The 21,773-nt window shown below is 41.1% G+C and overlaps 1 protein-coding gene across 2 annotated transcripts in view; it reads right to left on the bottom strand.

Annotated features, from left to right (window-relative positions):
* nlgn3a (neuroligin 3a) overlaps nt 1–21,773 on the bottom strand; it is a 202,962-nt gene that overhangs the window by 133,789 nt on the left and 47,400 nt on the right. The window lies entirely within an intron of this gene.

Below are 21,773 nucleotides of genomic sequence, written 5' to 3'. Positions count from 1 at the left end.
CCTGGTACCAAAACGGTGCGTCATTTGACTTCTTCAGTGCAGAATGCGAGGGTACTACCCTCTCCCTCCAATAAAGAACACAGAAACGTTATTACAGCAAAAAGCAACACTGTTGCTGCAGAAAATGACTAATTATGTAAATTTTAAAGTTAACACATTTATTTCACCACTCAGCACTCTCTCACTGCCTATGATTTATTTCTGAGATGGCACCAGCACATTCTGAGCTCTTAAACTTGATACATTTTAATATTACTCTAGAATTATATTTAGGTCTGACACTGTCACATAATGAAGGAAATCACAGTGAAATGAGCTGAATATTGAATTGAATATTATCTATGATGACAACAAATATACTTTCTGTTCAGTCGACTGTTGGCTGTAATATGCCGGCAGTGTGAAACAGAGATCGGCAAAGCGGAAAGGTCATAGTGAGGGTTGAAGGAATTATGCCACATTTCATATGCAAATAAAACCTCATATACTAATGATTAATAATGTACTGAACGTTTGACGTATGTGCATGTATGTTATAGTAATTTGGTAAGAGACAAAATGACAGTGAGTAAAGTTGAGCAATATCATTCCTCAGATTTTCTACCGCAAAAACATAAACAAAACATGTTGCAGTATGTAAAGTGCGGCTGTAATTAAGCGACTTTGTTTTGTGGCATGCAACGATACGAACTGCATAACCTATATTCCCTCACGACTAATGATCATAGAGTGACACTATTTCCGAAGGAAAAAATTAAAGGTACATTTAAGTCCATTTCAAGCCAAATTTCTAATCACAACCTGGTTCTGGATAAGGTTATTAAGTCTGCAGCATAAATTACCACAGTGATCCACCACGGTTAAAAGACAGCCACCCTCCAGACACAGAAAACTCCAGATTTGGGCTCAACATACCTCGCTAACTTGCTGGTCTCGCTTTGTAGTGCGCCCTCTGGTGGTAAAACCCAGGAACAAGGAAACAAAACCCACACTGAGATATTTTTAATCAACAAAAACAAGAGCACTGTGCTGCTAATTCCTCATCCTGCCGAGAGCTGTCCATCATTAGGGCACAGCGGGCACAACACAGCCATCAGCTGCCTCCTCAGCGAACCAATCACTTTTGAGAAAATATGAAAAACTTGTTAGCAGCATGTTTTATAGTAAGAGTGGGCCTGTTCATCCGACATTTATTACATCCCTGATGAATTATCATGGAAAAGCAAAGTGATTCCAATGCTGTATTTTACAATGCCCAGTGCACTAGGCTTCTTGTCACTTTAATGTGAGTGCAGTGCCTTCATCCATATCAGAGTCGTGCAGGGATTATGAAAGTTTCTCTCGAGAACAGGTTGGCTAGAACGCAGGCTTTTCTCCTATTTTTTGATCTCTGCTCTACCTGACTTAACTCGACTGGATGGTTAGTGTTATGGCCTTACATTACACCAAAAACGAAATTAGGTTTACCAAAATGTACCTGGCTAATTAATCTCATTAATGTCAGTTTGTCAGACAGTTGATTAGATTCTCTTTGTGTTAAGTTATGCTTGTGATTAGTCATTCTTTACTTTTTTTTATTTTGTATTTTACCCCCTCTGCTGAGACTACACTTGTGTTATTGTGTTGCATTTAGGCCTGCGGGGACTTTATGCTAAATTTAATCTGCTAATCAAGCAGTGGAGCTGTGCCTTGTGCCTGTGTCTTGTGACGCCTGTGGCTCTCAGTAAAACGTGTTTGTGCGTCTGCGCCTCTCCACATTACTGACATTTATTTTATATTGTTAGCCGTGGCATGCTTGCCTTCACAGGGCTGGTAAATGTATCTGTATTCATTCACAACAATTCAGAAAATGACTTTTACGGAAAACTGTAAAAGAAAAAAAAAGAAGAAAAAAGATAAAATACATGGTTTAAATAAATGGACAGTAGCCTCTGGTGTGTCTGTGGATTCAATTCCGTGAAACTCCTTTATTCCCAGAAGCTCGTCATTTACTTCAGCTTGTAATAAAATCATTAAAACTGATATCTTGTGTGAAATGATTAATATGTTTGATAAGCAGTCACATAATGAGAAGGATAATGCAGCTTCAAATTGCTGGTGATCACAGATAAAGCCCTCGGCTCGTGCCGTTGTGTGGTCAGGTGCTCTCAAAGGACTTGGGCAAATGCGTTCTCTAAAACACAGTAATACATTTGGGATCCCCTAAGACGAAAAGAGGCTGCATGTGTGTGGGGGATGAAAGCGCTGAGGAGAGACGGAACACATTTACAATTTACACACACTTTGAATGCTCAAACAAGTGATCATGACCTGATCATCGCTCTTCAGTGCTGAATGTAGAGTTCATTTATTTTCACATTTGTAGCCTGTAGCTGATGAAGAAAAACGAATCCGTCGCACAATACATCCCCGGGTGGGTGCAGTCACACCATCTCGTCTTATCTGCACATGTGATTTCTCTGATCGAAAAATGTAAGACAGAAATTATTAAAAAAAGACAATAAAAGCCGTGTGCAGCACAGGCGGATCCTCTGACCCATGACTCTCTGTCGACAAATGGGAAAATTCGCCATTTTTAATGATGATGGTAAATATAGTCTATTAAAGCAATAAAATCCTCACTTCGAGCTATGTTGACCGAGAAAGTGCGACGCCGGAGATGTTAAGGAAGACCCACAGGCTATTCCAGCCTGGATTTCTAGTCTCAGCCTCAGGGTTGCCTGCGCAAAAAAAACAAATATTTGTCTTCACTTGTATTGAAAGCTAGCATTTCCAACATCAAAAGTGGCATCCCAAAATATGAGTGCAGAGGATGTTGTGGATGAGGAAGCTTTTGTTACCGTGGTTTGGCTAACTTTGATATTCAGCCATATCTATGCGAGACAGAACAGCTGAAGAAGTGCGGGAGAGAGAGGCCGGGGCTGGCATTATACCTGGAGCTGTGCGAGGGGATGCAACCTGTGAGGATGAAAGCCTCAAAAGTGTTGTTGGTAACATTCAGCATCTATGTGTGGCATTCCATCTCCCCACTATCGTTTATTCTGCACCTTTCTACAAGATCTGTAGATCTGTATGTATTTTTTTTTTTAATGATTCGTCTACATAACAATATTATCAATATGACCTTTGATTCAGTCTTATGGAAACGTGACAAAATTGTCCCTGCAACAACTGTAAAACTGGGTGAATATGCGCGTGCTCGTTCTCAATGAGATAACATTATAAGCTCACACAGATCCACGCTGGCTGTCAGTGAATTTTGCCATGTTGCATGTTTTCTTCCACTGTTTCTTTTGTAGTTCAGCCTGTTAAAACTGGAGCTAGCATGTTACGCTGCTAATGTGGCTAGCTATTGTACTCCCACAGGCTAGGGCAGTGACGGACTAATGCTGTGATACTGAGAGACGGTCAAGATGAACTGTTTGAACGACGAGTTTAAACAAGTTGAATGCTGGTAACTTTGTTATTCATGTCGCCTTTTTTTTTGTACTTTATATTGCAGTGCGAGCTCAGCTCCCATTCGCTTTGTTGTTATACAGAAGCCTATTCTGCTCCTCGCCAGTATGCGTGTGCGTGTTGCCTGCTGTGTGTAAATTTACTTGATAGACGTGTCCTGAAGATAACGATGTCGCTAAGTATGAAAAGAAAGAGTCAGGCTGCAGGAATTAATTTGCTTGGCAACATTGTGTAACTTTGATTAGCAACCGGCAACTAGCTCGTTCAGCGAGCGTGGGTGTCAGAAGCTCAGTAATTGTGTTTTCGCTTTGACATTAAAGTGTTCTTCATTGTTGATCTGTGTCAAAAAAGGCACATTTTCCAAGGTCGGTGAATGCTTTTTATGGGTAGGTATAATCTCACACATAAATTCCTGTATGCATCAATACAGGTATTCACAATATCCACCAGCCGGTCACCTTTTTCTTTTATAAAATCAGGAACAGCTATTCAATTTACTCAAAGGCACCATAATAATACCCAAAAGAAGAACAACAATACAACAAAAACTTTAACATACTGTAATACTCAAATGCCACAATCACACATGTACACACTGTGCGCAATTTTGGGATCAAGCATTGAACAAACATACGGACCAGAACTGGACTTTGGTGATACTTCATACTTGACAGATTGTATTTCTAGTTAAACCTGTTAAAGATTAATCAGAATCGCCTGATCTGTTTTGAGTGATTTCATCGGATATCTGCAACAGATGTCTCATACAAAGCTTTATACAGTTCTCACGTGGGCTCTACAAAATACCGCCTGCTTTATTTTTTTTTTGTAATTTGCAGCGTGTTTATCGTACATCACCCCGGAGAGCAACACTGTAATCCCTGCCGGAGCTTGACTAGTTGACTCAGCACCTTTCGGGCCCTTCAACCTTCGGTTTGCAGATCGAATATTAAAATTAGAAAGTGAAATGGTGGCAGATGTAACACAGTTCATTTTACTTCCTTATCTCGCTGAGGGATTATGCCAGCTGTACATACACTTCCACTTTAACATGCAATTGTCTTGCCCTCTTTGTGAGGCTGAAAATGTGATAGTGATGACGGTGTGATTTATTACTTTCTCATTCGGTTTGATGTTTATTGACATCGGTGGGTTAGGGGGCCACAGAGCACATACACACAAATCGCTGCACTTATTAAAAATGTTTAGGATCTATTAACAGTCAAGCAGGGCAAAAACATGATTCGAAATATGGCTGTGGTGCAGCTCAAAATCCATAAGGTCAAAAAGAAGCATAAACACTGATGGCTCAGTGGATCAAATGTGATGCAGAGATGGCTGTTTTTTTTCCCCTCTGCTTTGCAAGTCAGACAATTTAGCTTTTTCGCTCCTCAGACTTTCAGGGAATCTTGATGGTGCTGCAATACTTTCATGCTTTTACTCACAGTTGATGTCCACAGTCAACTCACGTTAATCCCCCTGTAAATTGTACATACCCTTTCATCATTTCTCCTTGTAAACATCCATTTTCAGCTTGGTTGAACTGCTCTTTGTGGCTTCAGAGCACATTTATGATATTTTGAGGCGCTCGCCCCTCGCAGTGATTGGGTCTCAGGCAGAGGCTGATTACAGCATCCGAACATCAAGCACTTTCCCAGGTAGCCTCGAAAATCAGGGAACTCTCCCCGGGACCCAAATAGTCGAGGAAACAAAGAGTTTTAATCAAGCGGTTGATGCATGCGCTTAATACTAATGTTTTCATCAGACACACTTTTCCCTGCTTTACTACTGCACTGTATTTATTAGGACACGCTTTTCTGTACAATAATCTTAAAGGCATTATCATGGAAAAGGGTTAGTCACAGCATGTGTCACTGCCCAGGGTGGGAGAAGGGATTTAGGGATATTTTTGTGCCAAGCGCTCAGGGCTCTGCTGATCTTTCCCATACACTAGTCTTTTAAAAGCTAAATCTAACATGCAAAATCTATTGTGCACAGACGATTCCACCGTCTCCTGTACCCATTACCATATCTGCTACATATAATTACGGAAAAACAAAGCAGTGGAGGTACCCGGGACTGTGCAAATTGGAAATGTTGAATTTTTATGTGTAAAATGTTCGCGGTGTGATCATGATGAAGTAAATAGTTGCCAGTTGCGAAAGCTCCAATCTTACTGTTTGCTATCAGTCTGTTTATGCTGAAGTGATACTTGACTAAACTGTGCAATAGGCAAAAAGCAGCTAGACAAGAGCTTGGCTCTCATGCTCAGATTTCCATATTTATTGCCTGAAATCCTGCAGGGAGTTCAACTGAATGCCAATCGTAGAGCTGACTCACTGAAACAAATATGCATCTGCAGCCGGCACGCCTCAACACAGACCCCATACTGTATGATTGATTAAAATCTACCTTTTCAAGCTAAATGTTATGGTATAAATAGCTCACTGTGTCAGCACTGAAGCTGTGATAAAACCCATTGACTGCTGTTCTGTTTGTGTTATAATGACAACAACAACAATAATGATCTCTATCTACAGCAGGGCGGCCCAAAGTAGGGCCCGCCGGCCAAAGTTGGCAATAAGGTTCAATTTGTCAATTGATTCAAAGAAAGGGGAAAGAAACGATATTTTTTGTTTATATACATCTTTTTATGCCATTTTTTTGTGAGAGAAAAATGCATTTAGGATTGATTCTTTTTCCTAATAAAGGTTAAGATTCATTTATTAGAATTTACAATAACAAGGGTTGTAAAACAAAACTGTGCTTAGTCCCTTTATGAACCCTAACTGAAAAAAGAAACACAGAAAAACCACAAACTATTTAATTGAGTGGAGTGCAGAGAATGACTTTAGCAGTCTCACAGCCTGAGGAAAGAAGCTGCTCAATAGTCTGCTGGTATGGCAACAGATAATTCTGTATCTTTAGCCAGATGGCAGCCAGGTGCACAGACTGTGGTTGGGGTGGATGTTGTCTGTTTGCATCCTGAGCACGGTGGGCAGAATTTCACTTTTCACTTTGCACAGGAAGCCAGTCAATTAAAGCAGATTGGGATCCTAGTGCCATTTTGCATTTCAATAAAACAATACCATATGTGTCTACCATTAGGTTTCAGTTGTGGCCACCCCTGATCAGCAGAGGAGAGCAAAGGTCTGCTTGTGAAGGGGTCCCTGATGGTTTTCAGACCAGGGACCTGTCAAATATTTTGACTAGTGCTCTCAGACTCTTTGCATATTAAACTGTGCCTACAATAACATGTAGGGTGTCTTGTTTAGTGTGTACAGTGCTACATTTAAACAAGACATTAGTGGTTGTATTTCTGCGCAAATTTCTGAGGTGGAGCGTATGTCAGAGTCTTGTGTTTGATAAGTCACAAAACAATCCATTGAATGATTGGGATAAAAATATGGATAACTGGCCAATATGTTACAGTACTACATAGTTAGCTGACCAGTTGGATAGGTGTTGCACAGAGATAAAGATTGTATGCTTAGATTAGCTTGCTTACATGATTGCATGAGGAGCAATGGGTAGACTTTGATCAGTGTGTAAGTTAAATGTTTTTGTCACGTTTTACAAATGTATCTTCACCAGTAATGTGTTGGATTCATGTGTATGTGTATTTTCAAACACAATTTTTAATCAAAATATTATCATACAATATTTTGGTGCTCACCCTGCAGGCACTACAATGCCAATCTGTTGATAACCCAGGGTACAAAGCACTTTTCAAAACCGTCGAAAAAGAAATACAAAATACAGTTTTATCTAAAACAGATGAGAAAACAGATCCAGTATTTTAAGACAAAATAAATCGAAAAACTATACTCTCACATAAAAGCATGTGTTGCGAAAAGATTTACAGAGTCTTATTTCCTCAGGCGGATGGTCCAAATAAAATCAATGTTTGTGGTTTAGACGTGAGTTCATTGGAACAGTGGCTCCACACCCGGAGGTATCAGGAGATGCAGAACTGAGTGGGTGCAGGATGAACAACAGGAGATAGAATCCGAAACATAACATATTTATGCTACACATAGTTCAGCTTTTTGACTTCCTTATATATCCTTTTTTTCCTTATATAATTTACTGAATAATGCAGCTTTTTTGGGAATCTAAAAAGGAAATATAATGTCTGAACTGGTCCCAGTTTGTTTTAAGGGGTCACACACCAAAACAGTATGAAAACCAAAGTAACAAATTGTCCTCAAGTGTCCTGATCTACATGTGTAAATATTTCTGCTTCTGTGCCATTTAATATTGAAACGCTTTGCCTCACTAGAAAAACAAAGAAAGCCGCAGAACAAAAAGGAGGAGGGGGGGACGGCGCATGTTGTAAATCAAATAGCCGTGGGAAAAAAAGCAAAACTAACACACCTGCTGAACCAGCGTCAGAGATGGCAGCACCACGGTACTTACAGTACAACCTCAAAGCAAACTTAGTTCCACCTTCAACACTGCATGAAGGGCACGTCAAGTCCCTCTTTTTTCAACATACCTGCAGACACAGAAGGCAAATGCACACGACACACACACACACACACACACACACACACACACACACACACACACACACACACACACACACACACCTCATAGCACAGAAGTGTCTAATTCCATCTGATGCAAATGTATGCATTGCCATTGTGAACTACGAGTCAATTACAGAATAATGCCATGCTTATTCTGAGGGGGATGAAGGTGGAGGCACCTCGACACATTAGTATGCCAATGTGTTTAAAGGCCAATTTCACCCTGCATGCCTCTGGAACAAAACCCCTAAAAGAATTTGCATTTCAACAGAATATCACTTTTCACTGCCTGTTTCTGAATCTGCGTCCCAATGGTGCTCCTATTTCACATTTCCTAGCCTGGGTGCATAATCACTTTTGTGTCAAATTGTCTTCATTGAGTTGTAATAAGCAGAAAAAGATGCCAGTGGAAACAGTCTTTTCTTTTCTTTCTTTTTTTTTTCTCTTTTCAATCACACTTCCTGGAATTTTGCTGAGCGTTGGTGTTCTCGTCTCTGGTGGGGATTTCCTTGAGTGTACGGTGTGTTTTTTTTTCCTGTTAATGCATAATGTTCCTCGTCAAACATGCGATAACAGGAATTGAATTAGCGGTATTCATCTCTGTGCGGAGTTAAATGTAGGTTTGCTCGCACTGCGCAAGGAATTATCGTAAAAGTCAATCATATGTTTTACACCATTTAAAATAGTTTTTTCAACTCCCCTCATATAAGAGGGCAAATTACCAGCATCGTATCCTCTGCGTGGTCCCTCCATCCCCCTCCTTTATCATTGGTAGTAATGACAGCTTTACAGAGGGAACTAATTAGCAGGGTTTGTCCTGTCAGTGCTGTCACCAGAAAAGCATAAGCAAGGTCTAGCAGGTGGAGAAGAAAGCTTACTTCCTCTTTATTGATCCTTCACACTTTTGCTCTCTCGACTACTTTGTGTTTTTAGATCGTTTGCTCATTTCAGTGGCCTGCCCGCTAAAGAGAACGAAGGTGTTATCATCCTTTGAGCTCTTAAATGCAATTAACGGCACAATAAAGGTGTACAAATACACTGCTGCCTGTGTGTGCCGACAGATCCACTGAAGAACTCTGTGGTGAGATATTAACTGAATAACAGATTGGATTCTTCCTGGGACTTTGAATCCGTAATGTGGTTTTGAAATGAAAAGAAAAAAAACCTAAACATTTCAAAGGCGGCATTCAGAGACGTTTTGAAATTGTATGCAGTGTGCATGTCAAGCAATTCTATTGAAAACACGGCGCTTGCCGGAGCAGAAAAAAAAACATTTCCAAAAGACAATTTCTCACTTTGAAATGTTTCTTGCCTGGAGCATACAATAAATGAGGCTCCGGTGAGCAGGCAATAACTTTTGTCAACAGTACACTAAATGTTATGAGCTGTAGATGTGTGCAGTATGTAGCTTTAACAATATCCTATGAAACAAGCACATGAAATGCCTTTGTGCTGACAATAATGCAGCATACCAGGTACACAAAGAATTTAAGGTGAAGGCACTTATCCAAGGCACTGTTGTTTTTGTAAATTAGCTTGTGTTGCACCTGGCACACTATGTGGTTTTCATGTTTATCTCCATTTGCTTTGCTTTGTGAATATTAAAAAAAAGAAAAAATGACATGTGAACTGTATGCCAAATATCAAATTAAAGAGGCTGTCACAATGAAATCGTTGACTGGGCTGAGGTGCACTCTACACCCAGCAGGAAAAGGAGCACTGTGAGTGCAGACTTTTACAAGGCTGGTGAAAAAAGCATTAAAGCACATATCAAAAGAAGAGGAGCATGTCAATTATTTATCAAAGTGAGGGGGGAAAAAAAATCACAAGCGCAGATGCGTAAACAAACGTAAGGTTCTACAGCGTGGTGCTGGAAACGGAGAAAAAGAAGAAGGGACGAATAGAGGCCAAGGCCAGCATCGACCGCCTCGCACGAACAATAAAAACATCTAGAATATGTTAGACGTTACGACACAAAATCCAACTTCCAGTCACCCTGCAACCCGGTTAAAATTATTCATCTTTCCTTTTGTTTGTTTAACCACACACTCCTGCCAAAAGCATTAGTGTTCCGGCATGTGTATACAGATTTAAGTGTTCTTTGTGACCCGTAAAAGCTGCAGGGTGTGGAGGACCAGCAGCATCAGGAGCGTTGTTTATTCGCAGTAAAAGGTCAGCGCCTGCACATTTACAATGTCTCTGGTATTTACCTCAATTTGTAAACATGTAAGCGTATGTGCAGGAGCAGTCAAACTTGATTGTGTCTCCTATAATTCACGCTAAGCCCTATACAGCCCCGTGTTTGCATCCATTAATAGCACAAACGCTGACATTTGATCAGGATTCCTTTAAGCATTATTATCTATTCGGCGTACATGTCTACAAGAGGAAGAAAAAAAAGAAAAAGAACTGAGTGACCAAATCATTGAACCGTGAACTTGGTTAGCATCGCCTTTGCAGGTCCATTTATCACCCCTGATACTGTGATATTAGGAGTCCTGGAGGGGCTGGATATAAGCAGCAGACATACAGCTCCTCCTCTCGCTGCTTCCACTGAGAACAGAAGCCTGATTCTCCCACCTGCAAAGCCTCCATCTGCTCCCACTACACGGCACAACAACAAAAAGATCCGTAACCCAATACACAAGCCAAGCCATCCTTGACTGTAATACCCTATGACAGTTTGTATTTGACACAGGCATATCCGCTTGATGCTTTGCAGCGGCCACAATTGTCTCTAGAATAAATGCACTCGATGGTGCTCTGAGATATTTTTCTGTCTTTCCAAATTACACTCTGCCTCCCCCCGCCACTTGTTCTATATCGCGCCTCAACTCTTCGAGCCAGTGGTCTGCAGTGCATCAGTAAGAGACAGTGCAGCACCAAGAGAGCTGGAGGAGAGAGGGCGAGTGTAGGTTTCGGTGCGGTATTAGTTATTCATGTGTGTCTGCCCTAAAGACCAAAAAACCCTCCCCAAGATCCCACAATAAAGCACTCGTGTGGTAAAAAAGCGGCAACGCAGACCCCAACAACCTCTGGAAGAGGAGATTTATGGGAACCTCCATGAAGGGAAATCTTCCAGAGGTGATGGAGGAATGAGGGCACTTTAAATCCCATTACTGTGTGATCAAAAGTTGTTTCTCACTCCAGATTATCCTGTGAGGGCAAAGTGGGATCCTGCAAAGACGAAACCTGAAATCCTGAGAGGTAAGGTATCGGCGGGTAACAATGGCGAGAGCGTGTGGAGCACATATTTCCCTTCATTAAGCGATAAATAATGCAGGGGAATCATATGAATAATTTTCTCCCTAATGGATATTGCATGCTGAGAAAGGATTTCCAGTTCCACTTTTTAAAAATTTAGCATGTGAAATGATGCGTCGCTATGTGACAAAGTGATTTTTCGGGGCAAGAAGAGAGTAGCGCAAATGCATCAGAAAGCTTTCGGTTATAAGAAAAAAAAAAAAAAAAGGAAAGAAAAGTGAGACTGAGGAGGGAGAATGAGAAAGAGAGATAGAGGCTGGGACTTTTCCCATTGAGTTCGACAGCATCAAATTACTTACCCTGTCAGGCCTTGCCTCAGATACGCTGGTAAACACCAAAATGTTTTATCTAATTGTTAAGCATTAGGGGTGCTATAAATCATTTCTATACTGCTCCACTTCTCCTTTACACTGGGAAGTCTAGAGCACGGCACAAGTGAAACTCATTCAAACACCTTTATATAGCTCTTGCTCTCTTTAAATCTGTTTTTTTTTCTTCTTTTTGTATTGATTTGTTAGTGTCAGTGTGGTTCAAAAAGCCAAAGCTGGCGAATGACCGTGAAAGAACAATACCCTGAACCCTCCTGATCTGGAGGGTGCCACCAGTTTCATAAGACGATCCTGCGCTCGCAAAATTCCAGGTGGAGTCTTTGATTAGAAATCAATACGGAAAACGCTGAACATATGGCTGTGGAGTGTGGAAATTGCATTTCCCATCTGTCTGAATATAGGATTCCTCATATGTTTTTCTCTTCATCAAAACTCTAGGCTGACATATCACAGATTGCACGTCCACTGGAAATGCAGCCTGTCACTGCCGTATGGGGTAGGAAGCATGACAACCTATGGAAATTCAAATAGCATATCGGATAAGGAATGTGGGCTCTTTCATAACGCCGTGATCGGTTGGATGGATGAGGTTTAACATCACAATAAAATGCCCCTTCTCGCTGTCAAAGTGTTTCATAACTTCCAGTGACACATCTGTAAAGATATGAAGGAAGCTGCAGGAGCATATGACGGATAACAAAGCCCGGGCAGAGAGGATGTGGACTTCTTTCAGACTTTTTTTTTTTTTTCTCACCCTTTTGTGATGCCACCTGCATCCAGCAGCATCACATACGATATGCATATGTTATCAAAGTAAAAATCTGGCATGAAACTTTAATGAACGGAGGAGCAGCGGGAGCGGTGCAAAAGGAGAGGCTGATTTGCTGAAGGCGGTGTGGAATTGTTTTAGCGAAGCGTAGCGGACAAGAAGCAGGAAACCTGGGAGAAGCGAACAATCGCTATAGGCATTTGCATTTCACATGTGAATGTAAGAGCCACCGCTGCAATTATACATACCACTGAGTAAGGACATGGCTGCAATCCACAAAGCAAATTTCCATGCTTTGAACAGTGCCACAGCTTGCCTGGGGACTCTGCAGCTCAGGTGGCGAGCATGGTTAATCCACCATTTGGGAGAACTTGTAAGCTTTAGCCTACGTGGTCAGCAGCTAAACGTTACTTTCCCATCACTAGATGCTATCTGATTGGTTGTCCTTGGACTGTAGTCTCTTTAATCTTCTTTTAATTGCAGCACACTTCCCCTAGTGAGCTACATTCCTCTCTCTCTTTTTTTTTTTTTTTTTTTTCAAAGATAAGCAGCACAAGAAGAATCCAGCACCGATTGGGAAAACTGTCCTGGAGCATCAGCAAAGTTTGACCCCCGCCTACATGCAACCTATTTTGAAATCAGATTGCCCCCCGATTTACCTCCACACACCAGACAGCATTAGTCCGCACCAGGGCTGGAGTTGCTAGGCAACTGAAGACACTTGCTGCAGACTGAAATGTTTCTTTGATTCAAGGAAAGATCTTATATAATGCCTTACAGGGGAGAATTTTGTTTTATAATTGCATGAAAATGGTCCTAGTAATTAGAATTAATTTGATGTTACGTTAGTTGGCACAACATGCTGAATAACAGCAGGATTTGACTCCACATGAAACGTGAATTTCCTTTCAAGTTTATCGCTTTGCATAAACCAGTTTTGCTGGTCTGATTAGTATTGTAAAAGCAAATCTCATATATAGCGCGCGCACACTTCATACTGTTTCACTGAATATTGTATTATCCACACGAGTAATTAACATACAAAGTAAGTATGTCATGTTAATAGAAGCAAATTGAAAATACACTGCAATGAGTTGGGTAGATTTTGCCAGCGTTTAAGGTCAGAGAAAAATCAAAGCTTTGTGAGGACGTCAAAGCACGGTGAGAACAATGAGGCTCTCCATCTCCTGTATTCCCACACATTCAAACTGTGTGAAATTGATTTGATACACAAGCAGTCACTCGTTGTCATCGCTTGTGTCAAAAAAAAAAAAAATTGCTGCAGTGCTGCACTGCACCAGCTATCCACTATGCAAAACACAAGACTATTTCAGTAATATGTTAATTGCGGTTCATCTAGTTAACATAATATGTGGGTAGTCTGAGACAACGGTAATTACCATTTTTCTATATGCCTCTCCGTGCTGCAGAGGCCTCTGGGAAATTACCGGGGTTAGAGGTCGAGTGGTGGGCGCTCCATGCTGTGGGTGACCTAGAGAAGCTTCCTGGAAATGAAGGCAAACAGGCTGCAGGGAAACGCGTAACTTGTATGTGCTTGGATTATCTAAGTCATGAGTGAAGAAGCTCATAAATATGCATGTTCATTATCCAGTGCTGCATCCCTCTCACTGAATCTATCATGAAGATTAATGAATATTACTCAGTCATTCATGACTTACTGGAAGCAGCAGTTTCAAATGTGAGCGGAGAGCACCATCTACTGACCGCAGGCGGTATTCAGCAGTAGAGATGTCTTCTATTCATCATACGGGGTCTTTAATGAATGTTTTTAGAAACATTTACTGTTGCTTTAATACTAGTTTCTATCTGCTTTTTTCTTTATTTGATCATTCTTATGGCCTTAAAATAATGAAGTCTATTTTGATCACAGTTAAATTAAGTTAATTGGGCTCAATCCTTCTGCAAATATTGGGAACACATGTAAAACTGATGCGATTGTAAAAAAAAAAAAAGATCAGTAAACAAAGTGGCTTTTCTGAACTGTTCAAACCCAATGTTTATGCTCGAGCACCTCTAGTGTTGAGGTAAATGCAGCCTAGCAGTTCACCACTAGATGTCACTGCATAACCGTGGGCCAAGCATTTGCAGAGTTTCAGTCGCATGACTTGAAAATCTTGGATCACGGATGTAAATCATGAATAAATAATGATGTTGTCCTGCTGCATATGAAACACTTCGACTCAGACATATCGATCCCAGATATGCAAGCGGTAATATAGGTCTGGCTGAGACTTGGAAGGAGATGAATTTACAGCCCGACCTACATTCACCTCACAGCAAGCATGCGCACACACACACACATACACACACACACGCATAAAAAATGACACAACAAAACAACAGCTTGTGTTTACTTGCTCTTTGATATACTGTTATTTATTTGCTGTCTGCTTGTTTTTCTACTTCAACATTTATCCACCAGAGTGACATTGATGGAAGTCACTCACGTTAATGGGAAACAACAGAAACACACTGCAGTCTGAGTTCTTTCAGGTTGCATATCAAACATACAGTCCAAGCACATCATAAAAAGCCAGACTACATCATATTCTTATCAATTAGAGCTGAATCACTTCGGTTTCACCAGACGTCAGATTATTGTGCTGCTCGTCTGTCTTGCTGACAGATTTCTTTCCCTTGTAGTGGCTGGTGGGGTTGCGCTGCAGCAGTAGCAGACACTGCTTCCTCAGCTCCTTATTCATGCAGAGCAGGATTATGGGGTTGCACAGTAAAGGCAGGTCCAGCAGAAAATCTCTGACCGTCTCCAGACACACAGACTGGTGCTCCATCAGTGCAAACACAGCACCTACATTACATAAAGTATGGTATAAGAATGGTTAGGAATGAATTCACCGCCTTTAAATTATACAGCACACAATACAATACAACAACAATTACCTAAAAATGTACAGAAAATTACCAGAATAATGATCAATTTAATAATATTCAGCTATTTTCCAACGTGTGATGAAATAAAGACCTGTGAATTTGTGTCAATGAAGATCCAAATCAGTCTTTGTTTTTCTTCTATCTAACTTCCCCTGGGCATGCTACAACGCTGAAATGAGTTGTTGCATCTTAATTTCCAACTCATATCTGCCAAACTTCACCTTCACTTAACCATATACAGTCTCATCAATTCACTACTGAGTCTACTGAGGAGAAGTTAGACCGAAACTAGCTGGAAGTTGAGCCGGCATGATCAGCGTAGATTAAGTTGTAACTAGTATGAAGTTTCTTGGAAATGTATTGAAGAAATAACGCTTATAATAATATAGTAGAATATTATTTTTAAATCATGTTGGGGTAATTTTCTTAACATTTTGAGGTAATCATTGTTGGAATGTGAAACATTCAAAAGTTTACAAAAGCTGATATGAGATTTCAGCAGCCTGAGATGGTAAGATTAGTATCCCTAAGTTACATACTTTGCTACCTAATTTCCCTTTAATGCTTTCATGGAAGCTGCCTTCTCGCTGAGCTACAATTCGAATTACTTCTTCTGAAGGCTCTCATTAGTTGGGGCTGAATTTCGTGGGAAGTTCTGAGGATTTTCTCCCTCATCCCTTTGGAATCGCATTAAAAAAAGGATTGATTCACAGCCGGCACAGACAGAAATTACTAATAATTAAAGATAAATATGGGCATGTGAATGCTGTTTCACTAAAATGTGAACTTGTTCCTTAAAGTCAAACTTGTGAAGCAACATTTACTTACCAGGTATATGTGCTGTGAAAGTAATAAGAGATATGAGGCTGAACACTTTGGCCAGTTGCACATTGACTCTCTGGCTCCTGTGCAGCAGCTTAGCGCTCTGGACGATGGTGTGCAGAACGTGAGTGTAGAAATACAGGTTCAGCGGCAGAAGCACGACAGTCTTCACTAACAGAAAGACCCTCATGAATTCATCATTAATGAAGGAGAAGCAAGTGAGGTTGACAGGATCCAGGTGATCCACATGGCTACCCAGGATCCGCAGGGTCAGATCCTTCAGCCCCACAGGAAGGAGAGGAAACAGGAGCTGCAGGGCCAGGAACACCCTGCTGTTTACCAGGTGCCTGCAGCCACACACCACTGTCAGGTAAATAGAGAAGGTAATAAAGGAGACGTAGTGGAAGGAAGCGGAGCTTGTCAGCTGTTTGGCGCTAACCATGACTTCACACAGGTGGGAGCCCAGCAGCCAGCGGCCGTGCTGCTTCCAGTAAATGGTCATGGGCCACAGGCTCAGGTTGACGAGGTTGCAGCTGGTGCTTCCGAGGATGAACATTGCCACGTTGCTCCTTATCTTGCTTCGCCGGCTGAGCAGACAGGCCACCAGGGAAACCAGAATGAAGATGTTCAAGCCGAAGCCAGGAACCAGGAGCAGGACTTTTGAGGAGGCGCAAAGATTCAGGTAGACGGACACAGCGCACAGGGAAGACGATGTCTGATTCATGGCAAACAGGTATTCAAGGTACTTGTGACTCCGACAGTAGAAGGGAGGACTGATTTCCCTCGGCTTTACAAAATACTATAAGAGATAAGCCTGTAATACTCTTGGGTGACGGGACCAGAAGTATGGTTGTGAAACATGTGAAATGAGGACTCATCCCTCCATGACGTAAACATGTTTTCTTGCTCAGCCTTACCTCTACATCCAATCACCTTGACTTTTGCTGCCTCTGAAGTTTCTTGTCTCTAAGACTTTCCCCCAGTGGACCTAATTACAAAGGATTGGGTTCATAATCCCCTTCCTCTAGTTATAAGCCTCTAATAAAACTGAAAATCTTTAGCTACTGCGTACCAACTTGACGAGCGGATGGGACGTGACCTTAAATTCCTCCTCTTCTTTCCCACTGATTTTACAGAGCTTTCCTCTGCTTTTATCAGATGTAGCCTTTGATGACTGACCGTAAATCTCCTTTAATTTTTGTTATATTTTTGTATTTTCTGTGTCTCTGACGTCAGAGGGCATTTATGTTTTTATGTTCATCACCATTCCTCTTGCTCATTCTTTACGCCATACACAGGGTGCTGTTGCGAGAGACTAAGATATGAATTCATGCTTCTGCCATAATATTAAGTCCATAAAATATCAAGGTTTGTTAATTCTAGTTTCTAATTCATCACCTTGTGATCAACACGTCATTACCCAACAGCTTCCTCCCGCTCTACCAGCGCTGAAATAATCCTAATGAGAGCTCAAAAGGTATTTGTTTACTTCCTCTGAGCTTTATTAATATGACACAGTCTGGTTGATTAAGTAGCTAACTACTCTGACATTACCTATGCGCAACATATAAAAATGGCCTCCATCACATTTAAAATGTGTGCTTCAGTGTTGGTTTAACAGCACTTGCACTTCATGATTTCCTCTGTGGGCAGGTGTATATTCACCTTCACGACGCATACTCTGGCAGACTCACACACAAGTGGGTAATACATGATGCTAATTGTAACAGTTTGTGCAACTTCTTATTTTCACTCCATGTAATTCATTATCTGGATGTAGGATTAGTCCTTTAAAGCCATGTTAGGGGCATGTTGGCAGTCTATGGGCCATTTGCTTCAGTGCAAACTGATAATTAAACTACTGGATTGATAGTGATTTCCACAGACATTCATGGTCACCGGAGGATGAATTTAGAAAACCAAACGACACCCCCGACACTAGAGTTGGGAGCATTCCAAAATCCATATTGGGTTCCGCCAATGATGCTCATGCTGTAGCAGGTCTCAACATTAGTGCTCTGTGTTCAGGCAAGTAGGATGCGTCATGCAGTTATACAACCAGGTAAGTGAAAAATAAATGTAATGTCTAATGTAACGTGTCTGAAAATGAACTCTGTACTGCAGGCCTATTCAGCTACACTTTTAGGAGGGCCAGATTTGAAAAACCTGTGCTGAAAGCTCGGTATATAAATGTGTTCAAACAATCTACTCTTGACTTTGTTTAGCAGTTTGTACAATTGAAAAGAAACATTATGCAAGAGACAGGCAGGTGGTGTGTTTACCAACGGGGAAACTGTGCCTTACAAGCCCATGTATCAGCTCGGCCGCTGGCTGTTTGTTTTTACAGTACAAACCCTCGATCACTCCTCAAATAAAGACAGCCTGAATGAGAATCATAAGGCTTTCTGGCTGTATGTGAACCCAAATACAGTTCATCAACATCAACTGACATAGGACTTTTCACCACTAAACCAAAGTTCAGTTTCAGCCTTGTGTAACCTTATAATACCCACAGCACGGTTAATTGTATATGATAAGATTATTCAAGAACACAAGAGTTCTCGTATCGGCATCAATATCAACAGCCATCCAAACACAGGTATTAGAAACTGATCGGAACTGAAAGAAAAGTAGATTGGTGCACAGGTATTTCCTGTCAGCCGCAGGGGCCATCCACTCTTCTTCTCCGTTTTTGGTGAATTTCAAGCGCCACCTATAGGCCTGGAATATGAACTACAGCGTGTTGGGTTTACAGTAGATCCGTTTGGACGCAAATATTCTTGAAACAATGCCGAGGAAGACCGGGGAAAAAAGATCATTTAGTACATGTGGACATGGCCTCAGTCACACTTACCCATTAGCAATAGTTAGTGTAGTACTGTGACATGCTAACTGAAAGGGTGAATCAGATGCCTGCTGTCTGAATGTGGCCTGTGTCTTCTTTTGATGTAAAAGGATTTTGTCAATGTAGACAAACTCAAAATATGCTCTGTAAGAAGTTATCCTCTGTCCTTGCTAACCTTTGAGTTGTTGAAGTGGCATGTAGATCAGCTGAAAGATCTGATATTTTTGTCCACTTATCATTAAAGACTAGTATAATTTGTGGACCTCTGTGCTCCATATTTAAAAGTTTCAGTGCTGTTTGGATCTCATCAGGGTTTGTTTGTTTGTTTGGCATTGCTGCCTGAGTGATTTCAGCAGGCGATCTGGCATAATTGGTCAGCAGGAACCGGCCTGTCTAATGCATCAAAGGGCCACTGTGCTGTTTACATGGCATCTAATCAGGCTGCAGGAGAGATGTGATCACTGGGCAGAGAGAGCTGGACACTACTGAAACTTCATATCACATGCATGACATGTGGATACACACTGAAGACCCACTATGATGAATTCCTCTTGTGAAACCAACACCGTGATATCACTCGCTTTGCTTTTTAGTCGCTTTTTCTCAACCTTAAAGCCTAGTTAGATATAAAGTAAGTACTAAAATAGTATTGAGGGGGAGGACGGATGGCAGCGGTCCTGGCGTGTTATTCAGACTTGTATGTAAATGGTGAATGCTCTCAGTTTATGTCCCTGATGGATTCAGCTTCCTGCCCCTCCAGCGGTGGGTGCTCTGAAGACTGACAGACAGGCAGACAACAGCGAGAGGTGCGGTTCTGGGAATTGATTGAAAATCAGAGATGCTTGCAGGAGCAGTTTGATCTAAACAGACTGCAGAGCAAGGGGTAGGAGTGATAGAAAAAGGAGATTGAAGAATAGAGACAAAGAGAGAGAGAGAGGGAGCGCTGTCAGTCAGTCGTGAGGAGAGATCAGCCTCAAGGTGACAACGCCTTCCATGAGATGGTTTTCCACCGAGGGTAATGGAGCTTGGGTCTTGTCTCACAAAAAGCAATTTATAGCTAAGCCAACTGAGGTCTGAGCGATACAGAGTCTCTCCAAGTGTCAAATATTTTCTGCAACAAATTGTGCTGAGTCAGGCCTGTAGATTTCTACCTGAGGCCCACAACGCTCTCTGCTGAAAACATGCCGCTTGTGAAAGAAGTTTAGATTGTTAGACGCTTCAAAGCAGCATGAAACACATTCTTCAAGATGTTCCTCTTGAAGTCGGTATATCCACCAAGCTCTAACAATCACTTTTCCACAGGATATTCATTTCTAAAGATGCACACTATGGATTTTATTTTTTTTGTCAATACGATAAAGATAGATGATTTAATACTCCATAATACTAATAAAATGTACTGCAAACTGCAATCATTGTGTCCTCCTGTGAAACTATAAACAGAATGGCCACACCACCAACAACATGTCTGGCTCGCCACTGAGTCTACACTGTGCGGCTCTACCCAGGTGTAGCAGTCTGACACCAAGAGCGCCACAACAGCGTGCTGCGAGTCCTCTTTGATCACAAAACAACTTTAAAGGGCCGCCTGCACCGAGAACATTCGCTTTAATAATGACTACATTGATAATGATTTGAGCATCCACATTCTGTCAGCAGTAACACTGAACAGCACTGCACACCACAGCTGGGTTAACAAACGAGCTACCTGATACTTATGTACATTACACGGAAAAAACAGAGAGGAAAACCCCAGAAGGATATGGTTTTATGCAATTATTCAAAGATGTCATCTTTAAAAGACTAATGTTATCCCTCTTTTTGAGTCAACATCAATTGTCCTGCCAATCATTCTAAAGGACGTCAAAACAAACTTCAGAGACCCGATCAGCGGAAGACTGTTTGGCACCTTTCTCGGGTGCAATTAGGTTTTTGTGTCATGTGCAGCCTAATATATGCTATGTAGGCATTTAAGAAGTTGCTTAAATAACCAGGACTGGCTACTAGAGAAGACCATGTAAAAAGAGTTTCCTAAATGCCATCAATTAGCTTATAAATAAAAGTCGGCTAAAAAGACCAATATTATGAGCACTCCTTCAACATCATTATATAGGAAAATGTCCTGAACTCAGAGTAAGTGATGGCTCTGTAAATATAGATGGATTCTAATTGGCTGTCAGTGTTTCTGTCATTCATCAAATCGCTCAGAAAGTGATTCCAACAATATTGTTCATCACTGTCGTTGTCATCATAGTAGATGGGTGGACATCTACTTGAGTTGAAAAGATTTCTCAACAATCATAGTTACAGTTATCGTTCATGGTGTGGATAGCCCTTAAATGTGCATAGCGCCACAGTACTTATTAAGTAATTCAAAGCAGTTTGGCCGAGTGTAATCAGCTCTATTCACTTGCTATAGTTTCATGATAAGCCAACAGCCGATAATATAAATGCCATATAATTAATCAGTCCGATATGAATCATGTATCACTAATCATTTCTGCAAGTTCATTAATCACGAGCAGAGAGGCTACAGTGATACAATAATACTGCTGTGTTCAAAAGTTGCAGTTAATATTAATTAGGTTAATATAACCAGAGTGTTCTTGAGTAATTAATTTTTTACCCTAAATCAACCCAAAAGATTCAGATCCTAAAGAGCAAAACAGGCTGTCAGAAACAAACTATGCATTTCTAACGTTAAAAAAAAAAAAAAAGGCACTGTATGCATTAAGTGCCATCTGGGGTGGCTTGAATGATGAAGCTAATTTTGATGAGAAGACTATCATCCTGCACCTTACGACTGACTGGTGCTGAGCCAGCGAACCCTGATGAGGGTAACAACT

Source organism: Acanthopagrus latus, chromosome 18 (genome assembly GCF_904848185.1).
Source record: "Acanthopagrus latus isolate v.2019 chromosome 18, fAcaLat1.1, whole genome shotgun sequence".
Classification (NCBI taxonomy): Eukaryota; Metazoa; Chordata; class Actinopteri; order Spariformes; family Sparidae; genus Acanthopagrus; species Acanthopagrus latus.
The sequence above is the reverse complement of the archived record's forward strand: the minus strand, read 5'-3'. Positions and strand labels throughout refer to the sequence as shown.